General features: G+C 41.1%; 1 protein-coding gene across 4 annotated transcripts in view; it reads right to left on the bottom strand.

Annotated features, from left to right (window-relative positions):
* The window catches only part of SLC66A2 (solute carrier family 66 member 2), a 94,279-nt gene that overhangs the window by 19,542 nt on the left and 54,675 nt on the right, over window positions 1-20,062 (bottom strand). The window lies entirely within an intron of this gene.

Here is a 20,062-nt window from a genome sequence, read left to right as displayed (position 1 = left end):
AAAGGAGTATAAAATCACCTGAAGGTACACAAACTAAGTTAAAGACAAATACTAAATTCCCAAAGCAACCACTAAAATAACAAAACAAAGAGCCATAACAACCAAACCAACTTGTTCTGGTTTGCAAGCTGCCAGAATGCAATACACCAGAAACGGAACGGCTTTTAAAAAGGGGAATTTAATAAGTTGCAAGTTTACAGTTCCAAGGCTGTGAAAATGTCCAAATTAAGGCACCAACAAGAGGTTACCTTCACTCAAGAAAGGCCGATGAAGTTCGGGGTTTCTCTCTCATCTGGGAAGGCACATGGCGACGTCTGTTAGCTTTCTCTTCAGGCTTCTTGTTTCATGAAGCTCCCCCAGGGGCATTTTCCTTCTTCTCCAAAGGTTTCTGGCTGTGTGGGCTCTGTCGGTTCTGGTGGCTCTAAAGCTTTTTCTAAAATGTTCCCCTCTTAGGGCTCCAGTAAGCAATCCCACCGTGAATGGGTGGTGACATCTCCATGGAAATCACCTAGTCAAAGGGTCCCACTCACAATTGGGTGGGTCACATCTCTGTGGAAACAATAAAAAAGATCCACCCAGCAATACTGAATGAGGATTAAAGGACATGGCTTTTCTGGGTACATAGTAGCTTCAAATTGGCACACTGACAGAGGAGATAAAATAGAATCATAAAAAAAATACTCAATTCATCAAAAAGAAGTCAGATAAAGAGGGAAAAAGGAACAAGGGACAAGGAACAAGATGGGGAAAATAGAAAACAAATACAAGATGACAGATTTAAACCTAATCTTGTCAATAATCATACTAAATGTACATGGTCTAAATAATCCAATTAAAAGGCAGATTGTCAGATAAGACTTAAAAAGTAAGCACTTGATCTATAATGACTTTAAAAGTAAAAAGATATGCCATGCTAACACCAATCAAAAGAAAGCTGCCATGGCATAGTTATAGCAAAGTATATTTCATAGCAATAAATATTACCAGGGTTAAAGCAGGTAACTTAATAATGATAAAGGAGTCAAGAAGACATACAATTCTAAGTATTTCTGTATCTATAACAGAGTTTTCAAACATATGAAGCAAAAGCTGGTAGAACTGCAAGAAGAAATAGACAAATCCACACAATATCAGAGATTTCAATACCCCTCTTTCTCAATAATTGATTGTAGACAGCAGACAGAAAATCAGTAAGAATAGAGATTATTTGAATAACACTCCCAATAAACCTGACCTAATTGACATTTATAGAGCATTCTACCCAAAAGCAGCAGAATATACATTCCTTTCAAGTACAGATATGACATTTATAAATAGACCTATTGTAAGCCATAAAACTAATCTCAATTTTAAAAGATTCCAGTCATACAAATAAATAACTAAACACCACACTTTTAATAACACATGGGTCAGAGAAGAAATTAAGTGGGAAATTAGAAAATATTTTGAACTGAAGGAAAATGACAACACAACATATAACAATTTATGGGATGCTGCTAAAGAAGTACTTAGGGCAAAATGTCCAGCACTAAATGCTATATACAAAAACAAGTCTCAAATCATTGGTTGAATCCAGCAGACTTGCTTTCCCTGTGCATAGAGTTCATTCAGACAGGGCACAGAGTGGCCCAACCCCTGACCCAGGCCACTGTGGGTGCCTGGTTGTGTGGCAGAGACTGGGGAGCCCTTCCCCCAGGAGGAGGGGGGAAGTAGAATGGAGCCAGTCTGACAGCTGGCCAGTGAGAGATTCGTTTGACCCTATTCCTGCTTCCCCCTCCCCATGGAGGCCCAGAGCCCTCAGGTGTGCACAGGCAGAGAGGTGCAGCTGCAGAAAGCGAGCCAAGCTGGGCCGCAGTACCATGCTTTTCTGGGCTGGCTGAGGGCAGGGGCAGCTGACATACGCAGTTCCACAGCCCAAGGTCATCCCAAGTGGAAGGCTGGTGGCCTTCCAGTCTGATCTGCCCCACAGGCAGAGTCTCTGCTGTGATGCACACAGCCCAGGGTGGCTGGCTGTCAGCATGCAAGGGCACCAGAGGCCCCGCTTGGGACTTCCCTCATCTGCATCCAGCCCAACTGCTGCCATAGTCAGGGAGAGGCAGGAAGAAGGGGCCCAAGGGCACCATCTGCTGGGACGATGCGGAAAGTGCAGTCTGACAAACTGCCAATCTGCCTAGATTTTAACAGATCCTCAAGTAGAGTTGCATCCCCTGTATGAGATCAGGACCTTGGTTTGGTGGGAAATTACCAATAAACCAAGTGCAAAATAACACCTTCAACTCAAACCCAAGCAAAAACAAAACCTTAGATGGGTGATGGAAATCAACTTTCAAAATACTCTTATCAAGATAATCAAATGCCTCAAATCCAACAGAAAATCACAAAGTACATGAAGATTCAGGCAGATATGGCCCAGCCAAACGATCAGATTAAAATACCAGAGGAGACACAGAATTTGGAATAACTAATCAAAGACATTCTAAATTCAATGGATTGGGTAAAGACATAAAGGAGATCAAGAAGACACCAGAAGAGTAAAAAGAAGAATCTGAAAGAATAAACAGGAAAATAGCAGATCTCACAGAGATGAAAGATACTGTAGAACAAAATGAAAATATACTAGAGACATATAACAGCAGAATAAGCAAATTAGAGGACAGGACAACTGAATCTGAATGCACAAAAGAACAAAGAGCAAAAAAGATGGAAAAACTGGAACAGATCACAAGAAAATGATGAACACATTAAGAGCACGAATAGAAGCTCCTTCCAGAAGGAGAAGATGAGAGTAAATAGCTAGGAAAATTACTTGAAGAGATAATGGGAGAAATCTTCCCAACACTTATAAAGACATAAATATGCAAATCAAAGAAGCCCAATCAGCCAAAATAGAATAAATCCAAATAGACCCACTCCCAGACACATACTAATCAGACTCTCAAATGCTGAAGAGAAGCAGAAAGTAACAAGAGCAAAGCGATTCGCCACAAACAAGGGAAGCTAAATAAGACTAATGTCAAACTACTCAATGAGCACCACGGAGACAAGAAGGCAGTGATAAGATACACTTAAGATTCTGAAAGAGAAAGATTTCCAGGTAAGAATTCTTTTCCCAGCAAAACTGTCTTTTAAAAGTGAGGAAGAGATTAACATTTTCACAAACAGATGTTCAGAGGATTTGTTAACAAGAGACCAGCTCTACAAGAAATACAAAAGGGAGTTCTGTCAGCTAAAGGAGAGGGAGATCTGGAGAAGGGCACAGAATTGAAGCGTACTAGTAAGGGTAACTTAAAGGATAAAAAGAGAGAGGTGTAAAAGAATATATAGATCTGACAAATAAAAACTAAAGAATACAATGGTAGATTCAAGACTGCCATTACAGTAATGTCATGGTCAGGTTCATGTGTCAACTTGGCCAGGTGGTGGCACCTGTTTGTCTGATGGGGCAAGTGCTGGCCTGTCTGCTGCGATGAGGACACTTCATAGAATTAGATCATGATCATGTCAGCTACATCCACAGCTGATTCCACTTGTAATCAGCCAAGGGGCATGTTGTCTTTAATGAGTGATGCTTAATCTAATCACTGAAAGCCTTTTAAGAAGGATTCAGAAGAGACAGGTTCTCTTCCTGCTTCGGCCAGCAAGCCCCTCCTGTGGAGTTCATCCAGACCCTCCATCAGAATTGTCAGCTTCATAGCCTGCCCTACAGATTTTGGACTCTATGTTCCCATGGTTACATGAGACACTTTTATAAATTTTATATTTACGAATATTTCCTGATGATTCTGTTTCTCTAGAGAACCCTAACTAATACAACTTGATACCAGGAGTAGATTTAAGAATCCTAAAAATGGATTTTTATGAATGGTTTTCTACTCTGACTGGGCCCAAAGCACTAAGAACTCTGATTTCCATAATCAGAATGACATTGCCAATCTATGGAGTGAGTTGGCAAAAGATAGTCAAAATATTACCATTCGATTCTTCTAATGCCTCAATTGTATGAAGCCAGGCTCTGGGGGATAATGTTTTTGACACCTTTACATAGTTTTGTGGAAATAGGAAGTATAGAGAAGTTGGCTGGCTGTTGTTAGATACACTGTATACATTAATGAGTGAAAGGGATGGGCTTAAGGCTTCAAACAAGAAGTTTAAGTGCCGTCTGACAGATGTAGACATTTCTGTGAGTGTCCTGAAGGAAAATCTTATTTCCTGTGGCCATAGACTTGAGATCTCTGAAAATCAGACTCAGAATCTTATTGTTAGAGTAGCAACTTTGCAACATAAACTGAAATCTCAATGTTGCATGGTGTCTGCCATTAAAGTGAGGATTGATTGGAAAGGAGTGGGACCCTGAAAAATGGGATGGTGACATATGGATTGATAATGATATCCCTGGAGAGGTTGAAACCCTAGGTCATGCAGAGTCTTATCTAGATAACCCCTGCAATAGTTTGCCCTGAGGACATAGCTGCCCAACCTCTAACCTGCCTCGAGGAGTTGGCCACCCAACCTCCACCTGAAGGGATTATCCCTAGAGTGATTAATCCTGTTTCACCAGATGAAACTGCAAATGAATGCCCTGAAACAAATGGCTTGGAATATACTTCTAATTCTTTTCATGACCCCCCCACCCCTCATTTCTTCTACACCTATTAACTAGACTAAAGTCCCAACAGACGCTAAAGGTGAGGTACAAAATATCACCCATGAGGAGGTAGGTTATACTCCAAAAGAACTACGTGAGTTTTCCAATTTATATAGACAGAAATCACGGGAACATGTGTGGCAATGGATTTGAGGGTGTGGGATAATGGTGGAGGGAATATAAAGCTGGATCACGCTGAATTTATTGATATGGACCCACTAAGCAGAGATTCTGCATTCAATGTTATAGCTTGAGGGATTAGAAAAGGCTTAAAACAGTTTGATTGGATGGTTGGGTGAAACATGGATCAAAACGTAGCCAACATTACCTGAGGTAGAAATGCCAAAACTGCCCTGTATAATGTAGATGAGGGGATCCAGAGGCTTAGAGAAATTGGAATGTTAGAGTGGATTTATCATGCAAAGCCTGCTCTTACAACCCAGCAATGTCCAGAGGGTGCACCTTTTACCAGAACAGTGAGAAATAAATTTGTGAGACTAGCACCATCATCCCAGAAGAGCTCTGTAGTTGCACTTCCCTGTAGGTCAGATATTACTGTAGGAACTGCTGTCACTGAGCTGGAATCCTTAAACACAATGGGGATGACAGGATCCCGAGTTGGCAGAAGTCAGGTGGCAGCACTTAATTGCCAAAGACAGGGTGGATGTGGCTATTATAATAGACAGCAAACTCAAAGCAGGAGTAAAAACAACCTGACTCACAGAGATTCGTGGCTTTGGCTAGTAAATTATGGGGTACCCAGAAATACAATAGATGGGCAGTCTACTAAATTCTTGTTCGAGCTGTATAAACAAAAGAGTTCTAGGTCAAGTGAACAGAAGTCTAACCTGAATTACAAAAACACACAGTCATGGCCCCTTAATCAATTTCCAGACTTGAGACAGTTTACAAACCCAGAGTTCCATGAATGAAGGGGAGACCAGGTCCCTTTCGGGGAGAACCCTGTTACACTGCCACAAATGTATACTGTTAATCTTCCTCCAAGCCTTCCCCAAGGAGACCGACAGCCTTTTAAACAGGTTAACATGCATTGGGGAAAAGGAAATGATCAGATATTTTGGGGATTAGTAGACACTGGTTCAGAAGTGACATTAATTCCAGGGGACCCAAAAAGTCACTCTGGTCCACCAGTGAGAGTGGCGGCTTATCGAGGCCAGGTGATTGATAGTTTTAGCTCAGGTCCGTCTCACAGTGGGTCCAGTGGGGCCCTGGACCCATCCTGTAGTTATTTCCCCAGTTCCAGAATGCATAATTGGAATAGACACACTGAGCAACTGGCAGAATCCCCACACTGGCTCCCTAACTAATGCAGTGAGGGCTATTATGGAGGGAAAAGCCAAGAGGAAGCCACTAGAACTGCCCCTACCTAGCAAAATAGTAAACCAGAAGGAATGCCAGATTCCTGGAGGAATTGCAGAGATTACTGCCACTCCTAAGCACTTGAAGGATGCAGGGGTGGTAATTCCCACCACATCCCCATTCAACTCTCCTATTTGGCCTCTGCAGAAAACAGATGGGTCTTGGAGGATGACAGTGGATTATTGAAAGCTCAACCAGGTGGTGACTCCAATTGCAGCTGCTGTTCCAGATGTGGTATCACTGCTTGAGCAAATCAATACATCCTCTGGTACCTGGTATGCAGCTATTGATCTGGCAAATGCTTTTTTTATCAATAGCTGTTAGTAGGGACCACCAGAAACAGTTTGCTTTCAGCTGGCAAGGTTGGCAATATACTTTCACTGTCCTACCTCAGGGGTATATCAACTCTACAGCCCTATGCCATAATCTTGTCCAAAGAGACCTTGATCGTTTATCCTTCCCACAAAACACCACACAAGTCCATTATACTGAAGATATCATGTTGATTGGACCTAGTGAACAAGAAGTAGCAACTACTCTAGACTTACTGGTAAGGCATTTGCTTGTCAGAGGATGGGAGATAAATCCAACAAAAATACAGGGGCCTTCCATCTCAGTGAAATTTCTAGGTGTCCAGTGGTGTGGGGCATGTCAAAATATCCATTCTAAGGATGATAAATTACTAATCTGGCCCTTCCTACAACCAAAAAAGAGGCACAAGAGCTAGTTGGTCTCTTTGGACTTTGGCGACAACATATCCCTCATTTGGGTGTGCTACTCTGGCCCATTTATGGAGTGACCAGAGAAATTGCTAATTTTGAGTGGGGACCTGAACAAGAGGAGGCTCTGTGACAGGTCCAGGCTGCTGTACAAGCTGCTCTGCCACTTGGGCCATATGATCCAGCAGATCCAATGGTGCTGGAAGTGTCATTGGCAAATAGAGATGCTGTCTGGAGTCTTTGGCAGGCCCCTATAGGAGAATCACAATGCAGACCCTTAGGATTTTGGAGCAAAGTCTTACCATCTGCTGCAGATAACTACTCTCCTTTTGAGAAACAGCTTTTGGCCTGCTACTGGGCCTTAGTAGAGACTGAACGCTTAACCATGGGCCACCAAGTTACCACGAGACCTGAGTTGCCTATCATGAGTTGGGTATTTTCTGACCCACCAAGCCATAATGTTGGGTGTGCGCAGCAACACTCTATTGTAAAATGGAAATGGTAAAACGAGATAGGGCCAGAGCAGGTCCTGAAGGTACAGGTTAAGTTACAAGAAGAAGTGGTCCAAATGCCCCTAGTCTCCACTCCTGCCACATTACCTTTTCTTTCCCAGACCAGAGCTATGGCCTCTTGGGGAGTTCCTTACAGTGAATTGACTGAGGAAGAGAAAACTCGGGCCTGGTTTATAGATGGTTCAGCACAGTATGCAGGTACCACCCAAAAGTAGACAGCTGCAGCACCACAACCCCTTTCTGGGGTGTCCTTGAAGGACAGTGGTGAGGTGAATTCCTCACAGTGGGCAGAACTTCAGGCAGTGCACCTGGTTGTTCATTTTTCTTGAATGAAGAACTGGCCAGTGTGTTTGTATAATGACTCATGGGCTGTTGCTAATGGTTTGGCTGAATGGTCAGGGACTTGGAAAGACCATAATTGGAAAATTGGTGACAAAGAGGTCTGGGGAAGAAGTATGTGGATAGAACTTTCTGAGTGGGCTAAAAACATGAAGATATTTGTGTCCCATGTGAACGCACACCAGAGGGTGACTTCGGCAGAGGAAGGTTTTAATAATCAAGTAGATAAGATTCTGTGGATACCAGTCAGCCCCTTTTCCCAGCAACTCCTGTCATTGCCCAATGGGCTCATGAACAAAATGGTCACAGTGGTAGGGATGGAGGTTATGCATGGGCTCAGCAACATGGACTTCCAGTCGCCAAGGCTGACCTGGCTACAGCCACTGCTGAGTGCCCAATCTGCCAGCAGCAGAGACCCACACTCAGCCCCTGATATGGCACCATTCCCCGAGGTGACCAGTCAACTACATGGTGGCAGGTTGATTACACTGGACCCCTCCCTTTATGGAAGGGGCAATGATTTGTTCTAACTGGAATAGACACATACTCTGGATATGGGTTTGCTTTCCCTACATGCAATGCTTCTGCCAAAGCTACCATCTGTGGGCTTAGAGAATGCCTTATCCATCGTCATGGTATTCCACATAGTATTGCTTCTGATCAAGGAACACATTTCACAGCAAATAAAGTGCAGAAACGGGCACATGCTCATGGAATTCTCTGGCCTCACCATGTTCCCCATCATCCAGAAGCAGCTGGAATGATAGAACAGTGGAATGGCCTTTTGAAAACTCAATTACAGTGCCAACTAGGTGGCAGTACCTTGAAGGGCTAGGGTAATGTTCTCCAGTAAACTGAGTATGCTCTGAATCAGTGTCTGCTGTATGGTGCTGTTTCTCCCATAGCCAGGATCCATGGGTCCAGGAACCAAGGGGTGGAAATGGGAGTGGTACCACTCACTGTTACCCCTAATGATCCACTAGGAAAATTTTCCCTTCCTGTCTCTGCAACCCTGAACTCTGCTGGTCTACAGGTGTTAGTTCCAAAAGGGGAGTGCTTCCACCAAGAGAAACAACAATGATTCCATTGAACTGGAATCTAAGACTGCCACCTGTTCACTTTGGGCTACTCATGCCCCTGGATCACCAAGCCAAGAAGGGCTGGGGTGACTGACCCTGACTATTGGGGGAAGTAGGACTGCAACTACACAATGGAGGTAAAGAAGAGCTTTCTTGGACTATAGGTGATCCCCTAGGGCATCTTTAAATACTACCATGCCCTGTGATTAAAATCAATGGAAAACTGCAACAACCCATTCCAGGCAGGACTACCAATGGGTCTGAAATTTCAAGAATGAAGGTTTGGGTCACCCCACCAGGCAAAGAACCACGGCCAGCTGAAGTGCTTGCTGAGGGTAAAGGGAACATGGAATGGGTAGTGGAAGAAGGTAATGATACATATGAACTATGACCACGTGATCAGTTACAGAAACAAGGACTGTGATGCTGTTTTGTTCCTGTTATACTATTTAAATTGTAAGATATCAAGTTTAAGAATGAATATTACCCAAGGGCTTGCACCCTATTCTGAAGAGAGTTAATGTGTTTCCGGTTATATCTAGTTGAGCATTGTTAGGTGAGAGAAATAAATGTGTGTTTTATTATCTTCTATTTAGAAATTAGGTATGGCTTAAGGTGATGAGTATAGCTGCCAAGTTGACAAGGGGTGGACTGTCATGGTCAGGTTCATGTGTCAGCTTGGCCAGGTGGTGGTCCCTGTTTGCCTAGTTAGGCAAGTGCTGGCCTGTCTGTTGTGATGAGGACATTTCACAGAATTAAATCATGATCACGTCAGCTGCATCCACAGCTAATTCCATTTGTAATCAGCCAAGGGGAATGTCTTCTTTAATGAGTGATGCTTAATCTAATCACTGGAAGTCTTTTAAGAAGGATTTAGAAGAGACAGGCTCTTTTCCTGCTTTGGCCAGTGAGCCTGTCCTGTGGAGTTTGTCCAGACCCTCCATCAGAGTCGCCAGCTTCACAGCCTGCCCTGCGGGTTTTGGAGTCTACATTCCCATGGTTACATGAGACACTTTTATAAATTTTATATTTATGAGTATCACCTGTGGATTCTGTTTCTCTAGAGAACCCTAACTAATACAAGTAATAACTTTGAATGTTAACAGACTAAACTCACCAATTAAAAGATACAATTTGTCAGAATGGGTTTTAAAAGATGATCTATCTATATGCTGCTTACAAGAAACTCATCTTAGACCAAAGGATATAAACAGATTGAAAATGAAAGGACGGAAAAAGATCTTCCATAACCAAAGCTGTAACCAAAGGAAAGCATGAGTACCTATACTAATATCAGACACAATAGACGTAAAATGTAAACATGTCATAAGAAACTAAGAAGGACTCTACACAGGAACAATTCACCAAGAATAAATAACAATCACAAGTATTTATATCCCCATTCAAGGAGCTCCAATGTACATGAGTCAAAAATTGGCAAAGTTGAAGGAAGCAATAGACATTTCTACATTAATAGTGGGAGACTTCAATACACCACTGTCCTCTATAGATAGAACAACCAGACAGAGGATCAACAAGGAAACAGAAAACTTACGCAACGTAATAAATGAATTACACTTACCAGACATATATAGATCATTATACCCCAAAACACCAGGGTGTACTTTCTTCTCTAACACTCATGGAACTTTCTCCAGGATAGATTATATACTGGAACACAAAACAGGACTTAATAAATTTTAGAAGACTGAAATTATTCACAGCACTTTCTCTGACCACAACAGAATGAAATGGAAATCAATAACCACCAAAGAACCAAAACTTTCATAAATATATGGAGATTAAATAACACAATCTTAAATAACCAGTGGGTGAAAGAAGAAATAGCAAGAGAAATTGGTAAATACCTGGAGATGAATCAAAGTGAGAATAGAACATATCAGAACTTATGGGATGGGGCAAAGGCTGTGCCAACAGGAAATTTATTGCCTTAAATGCTTATATTAAACAAGAAGAAGGGGCAAAAATCAAGGACTTAACTGCTCACCTGGAGCAACTACAGAAAGTACAGCAAACTAACCCCAAAGCAATAACAAAGATAAAAGCAGAGTTAAATGAACTAGAATATCAATAAAATAAAAGAATCAATAAAGTCAAAAGTTGGATCTTTGAGAAGATCAATAAAATTGATGGACTCCAACTTGCAGGAAGCTGGCTGCGCGTGTGGGGGGATGCGTGGGTCGGGGCGAGAACGCCTGGACTGCGCACTGGGTGTGATGACCAAGCAGGGTGTCCCGGCACTTTGGGGAGGAGAAAGGCGTGGGGGCGGGGCGGGGAGAGCAGGTGGGTCTGGTGGCCGAGACCCCCACGGGGCGGGCTGCGGCGCGTGGAAGGTGCGATCCCAGGGAACTGACCGAATCTGCAACTCTTTGCCAGGAGTGGCCGGCCAGACCCCCAGGGCGCTGGTCAGGTCCCCAGTCCCAGGTGGGGGGCCGCACCCATCCCCCACCCGGTGCACACCGACCTCGAGCCGCTACCGCCAGGAGGGGCGGGGCTGAGGGAGGAACTCGGGAGCACCACCTGCTGGCGACAAGCGGTAAGTGCAGGCACGCAGACTCGCTATCTGCCTAGGTTTTTATTTTTTCCCAAATATTCGTTTATCTTTTTCCATTTTTTTTTGACATGGGCAGGCACGGGCAATCAAACCCGGGTCTCCGGCATGGCAGGCGAGAACTCTGCCACTGAACCACCATTGCCCACCCTTTCCTTCTTTTTTTTTTAAATATATTTTTTCTACATATATATTTTATTAGAATTATTATTTTTATTATTTTACTATATATTTTAAATATTTACTTTTATATTGATTCTTTACTTCTTATTTCTAATTATATATCTCTTATTATTCTACTTTACCTTCTTCGCTTATTTATTTTTATTCTATCATTTTATAAATTTTTTCTTTTTCTTAAAATTTCTCTCCCTCTGGTGGGACCAGTCTGACTTCATTTCAATATATCTTGGGGAGTCTTCTTCTGACTTTGTGGCCTACAACCATTGATGTGTGTTTTGTTGTTGTTTCATATTTTAATTATATTCTTATTTTTTTCTTTTTTGGGTGCAGAGGCCAGGAGTTGACTCTGGCTCTGCCACTGGAGCACCCGTGCACCCTGGCCTGGCTTCTAACAGACCCTCAAGTTGAACTGCATCCCCTACATGAGATCCAGGCCTTAATTTGGTGGGGAAGATCTGATGAACCAAGTGCAAAAGGAAGATTCAATGCAAAACCTAGGAAATACAAAACTCTGGATGACAGACAGAAACCAACTTGTAAAATAACCATATTAATATAAACAAATGCCTCATACAACAGAAAATCACAAAGCAAGTGCAGATCCAGCACAAATGGCCCAGCCAAACGACCAAATCAAAATTCCAGAGGGGACACAGAATATGGAACAACTACCAAGGATATTTATAAAGAAATAAAGGATACCAAGAAGACACGAGAACAGCATAAAGAAGAATTTGGAAGATTACAGAGAAAAATGGTAGCACTCACAGAAATGAAAGATACAGTAGATCAAATTAGAAATATGCTAGTAGGATGGGCCACGGTGGCTCAGCTGGCAGAGTTCTCGCCTGCCATGCTGGAGACCCAGGTTTGATTCCTGGTGCCTGCCCATGCAAAAAAAGAAATATGCTTGAGACACTCAATAGCAGATTTGAAGAAGCAGAAGGAAAAATAAGTGAGCTAGAAGATAGAACAATTGAATCAGAATGCACAAAAGAACAAATGGAAAGAAAGATGGAAAAAATGGAATGGATTTAGAGAAATGGTGGATAACAAGTGGTGTATAACTATAAGAATCATTGGTGTCCCAGAAGGAAAAAAGAACAAAGGGCTGAGAAGGTTAAAGATATAATTGTGGAAAACCCTTACAAAAGTTACAAATATGCAAATCAAAGAGGCTCAATGAACCCTAAATAGAATAAATCTGAATAGGCTTATGCCAAGACACATACTAATCAACTGTCGAATATTGAAGAAAGTCCTGAAAGCAGAACAAGAAAATCAATCTACTACATACAAGTGAAAACACATAGGAATGAGTTCAGACTATGCAACAGACATGATGGAGGCGAGAAAGCAGTGGTATGATACATTTAAGATCTTGAAGGAGAAAAGCTTCCAGCCAAGAATTCTTTATCCAGTCCAGTTACCCTTCAAAACTGAGGGAGAGATTAAAATCTTCAAAGACAAAGACTGAAAGAGCTAGTCAACAAGAGACCTGCCCTACAAGAAATACTAAAGGGAGTCCTTTTGGCTGGAAAGAGAAAGACAGGAGAGGGAGGTCTGGAGGAGGGCTCAAAATTGAAGTAACGGTAACTTAAAGGATAAAAAGAGAGAAAAGGAAAAGAATATATAGATCTGATGAATAAAAACTAAAGGATAAGATGGTAAATCCAAGAACTGCTTTTACAATAATTACTTTGAATGTTAATGGACTAAAATCACCAAGTAAAAGGTACAGACGGGCAGAATACATTTAAGAAATATAATCTATAATCCATTTATATGCTGTTTACAAAAGACACATCTTAGACCCAAGGTCACAAACAGATTGAAAGTGAAAGGATGGAAACAGATCTTCTATGCAAGCTTTAACCAAAAGAAAGAAGCAGTAGCTATACCAATATCAGACAAAACAGACTTTAAATGTAAAGATGTCATAAGAGACGAGGAAGGACACTACATATTAATAAAATAATTCACAAAGAAGAAATGGCAACCATAAATGTGTATGCTCCCAATCAAGGATTTCTAAAGTACATGAGCAAACACTGGAAAAACTGAAGGGAGCGACTGAAGATTCAACAATAATAGCAGGAAACCTTACTACACCACTCTCCTCTGTAGATAGAACAACCAGTGAGAGGATCAACAAGGTAACAGAGAATCTAAACATTAGGATAAAAGAATTAGACCTAATAAACATATATAGATCATTACAACCAAAAACACCAGGATATATATTCTTCTCTAGTGCTCATGGAACGTTCTCCAGGACAGATCATATGCTGGGGTGCAAAACAGGTCTTTATAAATTTATAAACATTGAAATTATGCAGCGCACTTTCTCTGACCACAATGGAATCTGGAAATTAATAATCACCAAAAAACAGAACTTTCACAAATATATGGAAATTAAACAACACACTCAAATAATCAGTGGGTAAAGGAAAAAAACTGGTAGAGAAATTGGAAAATACCTGGAGATGAATGACAATGAGAATACAATATAATAAAACTTATGGGATGCGGCAAAGGCAGTGCTGAGAGAGAAATTTATTGCGCTAAATGCCTACATTAAAAAAAAAAAAGAATGAGCAAAGTTTGAGGACTTAACTGCTCACCTAGAGAATTTAGAGAAAGAACATCAAACTAACCCCAAAGCAAATAAAAGAAGAGAAATAAAGATTAAAGCAGAAATAAAGAAACTGGAAAACAATAAAGCAATAGAAAGAATCAATAAAGCCAAAAGTTGGTTCTTTGAGAACATCAATAAAATTGATGGACCCCTAGTAAGACTGACAAGGAAAAAAAACGGAGAGGATACAAATGAACAAAATTGGAATTAAGAGGGGGGTCATTACCAAGGACACTGAAGAAATTTTTAAAATCATAAAAGAATATTAGAAACAACCATATGTCAAGAAACTAAACAACTTGAATGAAACGGACAAATTCCTAGAAACACGTGAACTACCTTTACTGACCTGAGATGACATAGAAGATTCCAACAAACTTATTACAATTAAATCAATTCAATCAGTCATCAAAAATCTTCCCACAAGAAAAGCCCAGGACCAGATGGCATTACAGGGGAATTTTATCAAACATACCAGAAAGAGCTAACACCAATCCTCCTCAAACTCTTCTAAAAAAATTGAGGAAAAAAGAACGCTACCAAACTCATTTTATGAAGCTAAAATCACTCAAATACCAAAATCAGATAAAGAATTTACAAGAAAAGAAAACTACAGACTCATCTTCCTAATGAACATAGATGCAAAAATTCTTAACACAATACTAGCAAATCAAATCCAACCACACAGTAAAATAATTATATATCATGACCAAGTGGAATTTATACAGAATGCAAGGGTGGTTCAACAGAAGAAAATCAATCAGCATAATACAGCACATTAACAAACCAAAGGGAAAATTCACATGATCATATCGACTGATACTGAAAAACCATTTGACAAAATCCAGCATCCTCTCCTGATAAAAACACTTCAGAAGTAAGATATCAAAGGAAATTTTCTCAATATCATAAAGGGCATATATGAAAAACCCATAGCCAGAATCATACTTAATGGTAAGAGACTGAACACTTTCCCCCTAAGATCAGGAATAAGACACCACTATTATTGACCATTGTACTAGAAATCCTAGCAGAAGTGATTAGACAGGAGAAAGAAAAGACACCCAAAAAGGAAAGGAAGAAGTAAAACTTTCATTACTGGCAGATGGCATGATCCTATACTAGGAAAAACCTGAGAAGGCTACCTGAACTAATAAGCAAATTCAGCACAGTGGGGGGCTACAAGATTAGTGTACAAAAATCATAGTAATCTCAATAAAGTCTTATTAAATCTAATCCAACAGCACATTAAAAGAATTATATACAATGACCAAGTGGGCTTTATACCAGGAATGAAAGGATGATTCAACACAAGAAAATCAATTAATGCAATGCAGCACATTAACAAATCAAAAGGGAAAAATCACATGATCATCTTGATTGATGCTGAAAAAGCATTTGACAAAATTCAGCATCCTTTTCTGATAAAAACACTCTAAGAGATAGGAATCAAAGGTAACTACCTCAATATGATAAAGGGAATATATGAAAAACCGACAGCAAGCATTGTATTTAATGGAGAAAGACTGAAAGCTTTCCCCCTAAGATCAGGTACAAGACAAGGATACCCACTGTCACCACTATTATTCAATATTGTGCTAGAAGTTCTAGCTAGAGCCATGAGGCAGGACAAAAGAAATAAAAGGCATCCAAATTGGAAAGGAAGAAGTAAAACTCTCATTACTTGCCGACAATATAATACTATACTTGCAAGATCCTGAGAAATTTACAGCAAAGTTACCTGAGCTAATACACAAATTCAGTAAGGTGGTGGGATATACAATTAATCTGCAAAAATCAGTAACATTTCTATACACAAGCAATGACCTAGCTAAGGAGTCAGTTAAGGAAAAAATTCCATTCAAAATAGCAACTAAAAGAATCAAATACTTAGGAATGAACTTAGCAAGGAACGTAAAGGACGTATACACAGAAAACTACATAACATTGCTAAAAGAAATCAAAGGAGATCTAAATAGGTGGAAAGACATTCCCTGCTCATGGGTAGGAAGGCTAAATATAGTTAAGATGCCAATTTTCCCCAAGTTGATCTATAAATTCAACACAGTACCAATCAAAATTCCAACAACCTACTTTGAAGATTTGGAAAATTCATCTGGAAGGGAAAGAGACCCCAAATAGCTAAAAGCATCCTAAAAATAAAAAAAAAAAGAACAAAGTGGGAGGATTAACACTCCCTGACTTTAAAACCTATTATAAAGCCACAGTGGTCAAAACAGCATGGCACTGGCACAAAGACAGAAGCATTGACCAATGGAATCAAATTGAGAGTGCAGAAATAGACCACCAAATCTATGGTCAACTGATTTTTGACAAGGCCACCAAATCCTCTGAACTGGGATAAAATAGTCTTTTCAATAATTGGGCATGGAAGAACTGTTTATCAACAGCCAAGAGAATGAAAGAGGACCCCTATCTTACACTCTACACAAAAATTAACTCAAAGTGGATCAAACACCTAAATGTACGAACTAGCACCATAAAGCTTCTAGAAGAAAATGTAGGGAAACATCGTCAAGACCTAGTAATAGGAGGGAGCTTCCTAAACTTTATACCCAAAGCACAAGCAACAAAAGGAAAAATAGATAAGTGGGAACTCCTCAAAATCAAATGCTTCTGCACCTCAAAAGACTGTCAAAAGGTGAAGAGGCAGCCAACTCAATGGGAGAAAATATTTGGAAATCACACTTCGGACAAAGGTTTGATTTCCTGTATATACAAAGAACTCATATAACTCAACAACAAAAGAGCAAACAATCCAATTATAAAATGGGCTAAAGATATGAATAGGAATTTTTCTGAAGAGCAAATACAGATGGCTCAAAAGCACATGAAGAGATGCTCATATTCACTGGCTTTAAGGGAAATGCAGATCAAGACTACAATGAGGCCCACGCCCCGCAGCAGCCGGCCTGCCTGCCCTCCTCTCCCCTCTTCCCCCTCCTGCTCCGGCGGCTCTTCAACCACCACGGTGCCCTCTTCCGCCTTCACCGGCTCCTCCGCCACCAGCCTCGACAGCCTTGCCACCCTCACCTTTCCTCCTCCAGAACAGCTACTGGGGGAATGGAGACAATACAGAGCAGCTCCCAGAGCCACGATGGAGATCAAAGGGACAGCGTACCCCATCCTGGAACAGCTGACTGTCTGGGAGAACCAGCTCCGGTGAGAACACCGAGGGATGCCGGCTTTCCTGGGCGGGACGGCAAGCGGCCGGAGTCCCTCCCTTCCTCCTTCCCAGGCCAGCTGGCAGAATTGGGCAGGCGGTCCCCTCAGGCCATGGCGGCTGGCGTCCCCACCACGCGAGGCCCCCCGGACCAACTGAGAGAGTTGGGTCGGAAATCCCCAGACCGCGGAGAACGGTGACCAGGGGGGTCCCTTCCAAACACGTGACTCCCCAGTCCGGGTGGGAACAGTGCACTCTCCCGGGCTGCGACAGCTGGCGCCCTTCCGCCACGCTTGGCGCCCCGGGCCGACTAGGAAAGTCGGTCGGGCGCTCTCATGTGCTGCGGCGGCCGGCGACCCTCCCCGCGTTCGGACCCCGGGGCCGGCTGGCACTCTTCCAAGACGCTTTGGCTGCCGAACCTCCCCTACAGCGAGAGTTTTCCAGAGTTAAAGGACCCACAGCAACTTTTACTGGTGGATCCCGTAGACAAACGTGTGCCACGAGCGCCACCTACTGGGCAGGATAAGAAAAACAGAACCCAGAGATTTCACAGAAAAATCTTTCAACCTGTGGGGTCCAACACTCAGGGAAATCTGACTAAATGCCCAGACGCCAGCAGAAGATAACGGATCACGCTCAGAAAATTGAAAATATGGCCCAGTCAAAGGAACAAACCAATAGTTCAAATGAGATACAGGAGCTGAAACAACTAATGCTGAATATACGAACAGAAATGGAAAACTTCTTCAAAAATGAAACCGATAAATTGAGGGAGGACATGAAGAGGACATGGGCTGATCAAAAAGAAGAAATAGAAAAACTGAAAAAACAAATCACAGAGCTTACGGAAGTGAAAGATAAAGTAGAAAAGATGGAAAAAACAATGGATACCTACAATGATAGATTTAAAGAGACAGAAGATAGAATTAGTGATTTGGAGGATGGAACATCTGAATTCCAAAAAGAAATAGAAACTATAGGGAAAAGAATGGAAAAATTCGAACAGGGTATCAGGGAACTCAAGGACAATATGAACCGCACAAATATACGTGTTGTGGGTGTCTCAGAAGGAGAAGAGAAGGGAAAAGGAGGAGAAAAACTAATGGAAGAAATTATCACTGAAAATTTCCCAACTGTTATGAAAGACCTAAAATTACAGATCCAAGAAGTGCAGCGCACCCCAAAGAGATTAGACCCAAATAGGCGTTCCCCAAGACACTTATTAGTTAGAATGTCAGAGGTAAAAGAGAAAGAGAGGATCTTGAAAGCAGCGAGAGAGAAGCAACCCATCACATACAAGGGAAACCCAATAAGACTATGTGTAGATTTCTCAGCAGAAACCATGGAAGCTAGAAGACAGTGGGATGATATATTTAAGTTACTAAAAGAGAAAAACTGCCAACCAAGACTCCTATATCCAGCAAAATTGTCCTTCAAAAATGAGGGAGAAATTAAAACATTCTCAGACAAAAAGTCACTGAGAGAATTTGTGACCAAGAGACCAGCTCTGCAAGAAATACTAAAGGGAGCACTAGAGTCAGATACAAAAAGACAGAAGAGAGAGACATGGAGAAGAGTGTAGAAAGAAGGAAAGTCAGATATGATATATATAATACAAAAGGCAAAATGGTAGAGGAAAATATTATCCAAACAGTAATAACTCTAAATGTTAATGGACTGAATTCCCCAATCAAAAGACATAGACTGGCAGAATGGATTAAAAAACAGGATCCTTCTATATGCTGTCTACAGGAAACACATCTTAGACCCAAAGATAAATATAGGTTGAAAGTGAGAGGTTGGGAAAAGATATTTCATGCAAATAACAACCAGAAAAGAGCAGGAGTGGCTATATCCAACAAAATAGACTTCAAATGTAAAACAGTTAAAAGAGACAAAGAAGGACACTATCTACTAATAAAAGGAACAATTAAACAAGAAGACATAACAATCATAAATATTTACGCACCGAACCAGAATGCCCCAAAATACGTGAGGAATACACTGCAAACACTGAAAAGGGAAATAGACACATATACCATAATAGTTGGAGACTTCAATTCACCACTCTCATCAATGGACAGAACATCTAGACAGAGGATCAATAAAGAAATAGAGAATCTGAATATTACTATAAATGAGCTAGACTTAACAGACATTTATAGTACATTACATCCCACAACAGCAGGATACACCTTTTTTTCAAGTGCTCATGGATCATTCTCAAAGATAGACCATATGCTGGGTCACAAAGCAAGTCTTAACAAATTTAAAAAGATTGAAATCATACACAACACTTTCTCGGATCATAAAGGAATGAAGTTGGAAATCAATTAAAGGCGGAGTGCCAGAAAATTCACAAATACATGGAGGCTCAACAACACACTCTTAAACAACAAGTGGGTCAAAGAAGAAATTGCAAGAGAAATTAGTAAATACCTCGAGGCGAATGAAAATGAAAACACAACATATCAAAACTTATGGGACGCAGCAAAGGAGTGCTAAGAGGGAAATTTATTGCCCTAAATGCCTTTATCAGAAAAGAAGAAAAGGCAAAAATGCAGGAATTAACTGTTCACTTGGAAGAACTGGAGAAAGAACAGCAAACTAATCCCAAAGCAAGCAAAAGGAAAGAAATAACAAAGATTAGAGCAGAAATAAATGAAATTGAAAACATGAAAACAATAGAGAAAATCAATTAGACCAGAAGTTGGTTCTATGAGAAAATCAATAAGATTGATGGGCCCTTAGCAAGATTGACAAAAAGAAGAAGAGAGAGGATGCAAATAAATAAGATCAGAAATGGAAGAG

Source organism: Tamandua tetradactyla, chromosome 18, assembly GCF_023851605.1.
Source record: "Tamandua tetradactyla isolate mTamTet1 chromosome 18, mTamTet1.pri, whole genome shotgun sequence".
NCBI classification, from domain to species: Eukaryota; Metazoa; Chordata; class Mammalia; order Pilosa; family Myrmecophagidae; genus Tamandua; species Tamandua tetradactyla.
Note: the sequence above shows the minus strand (reverse complement) of the source record. Positions and strands in the feature narration are given on the sequence as shown.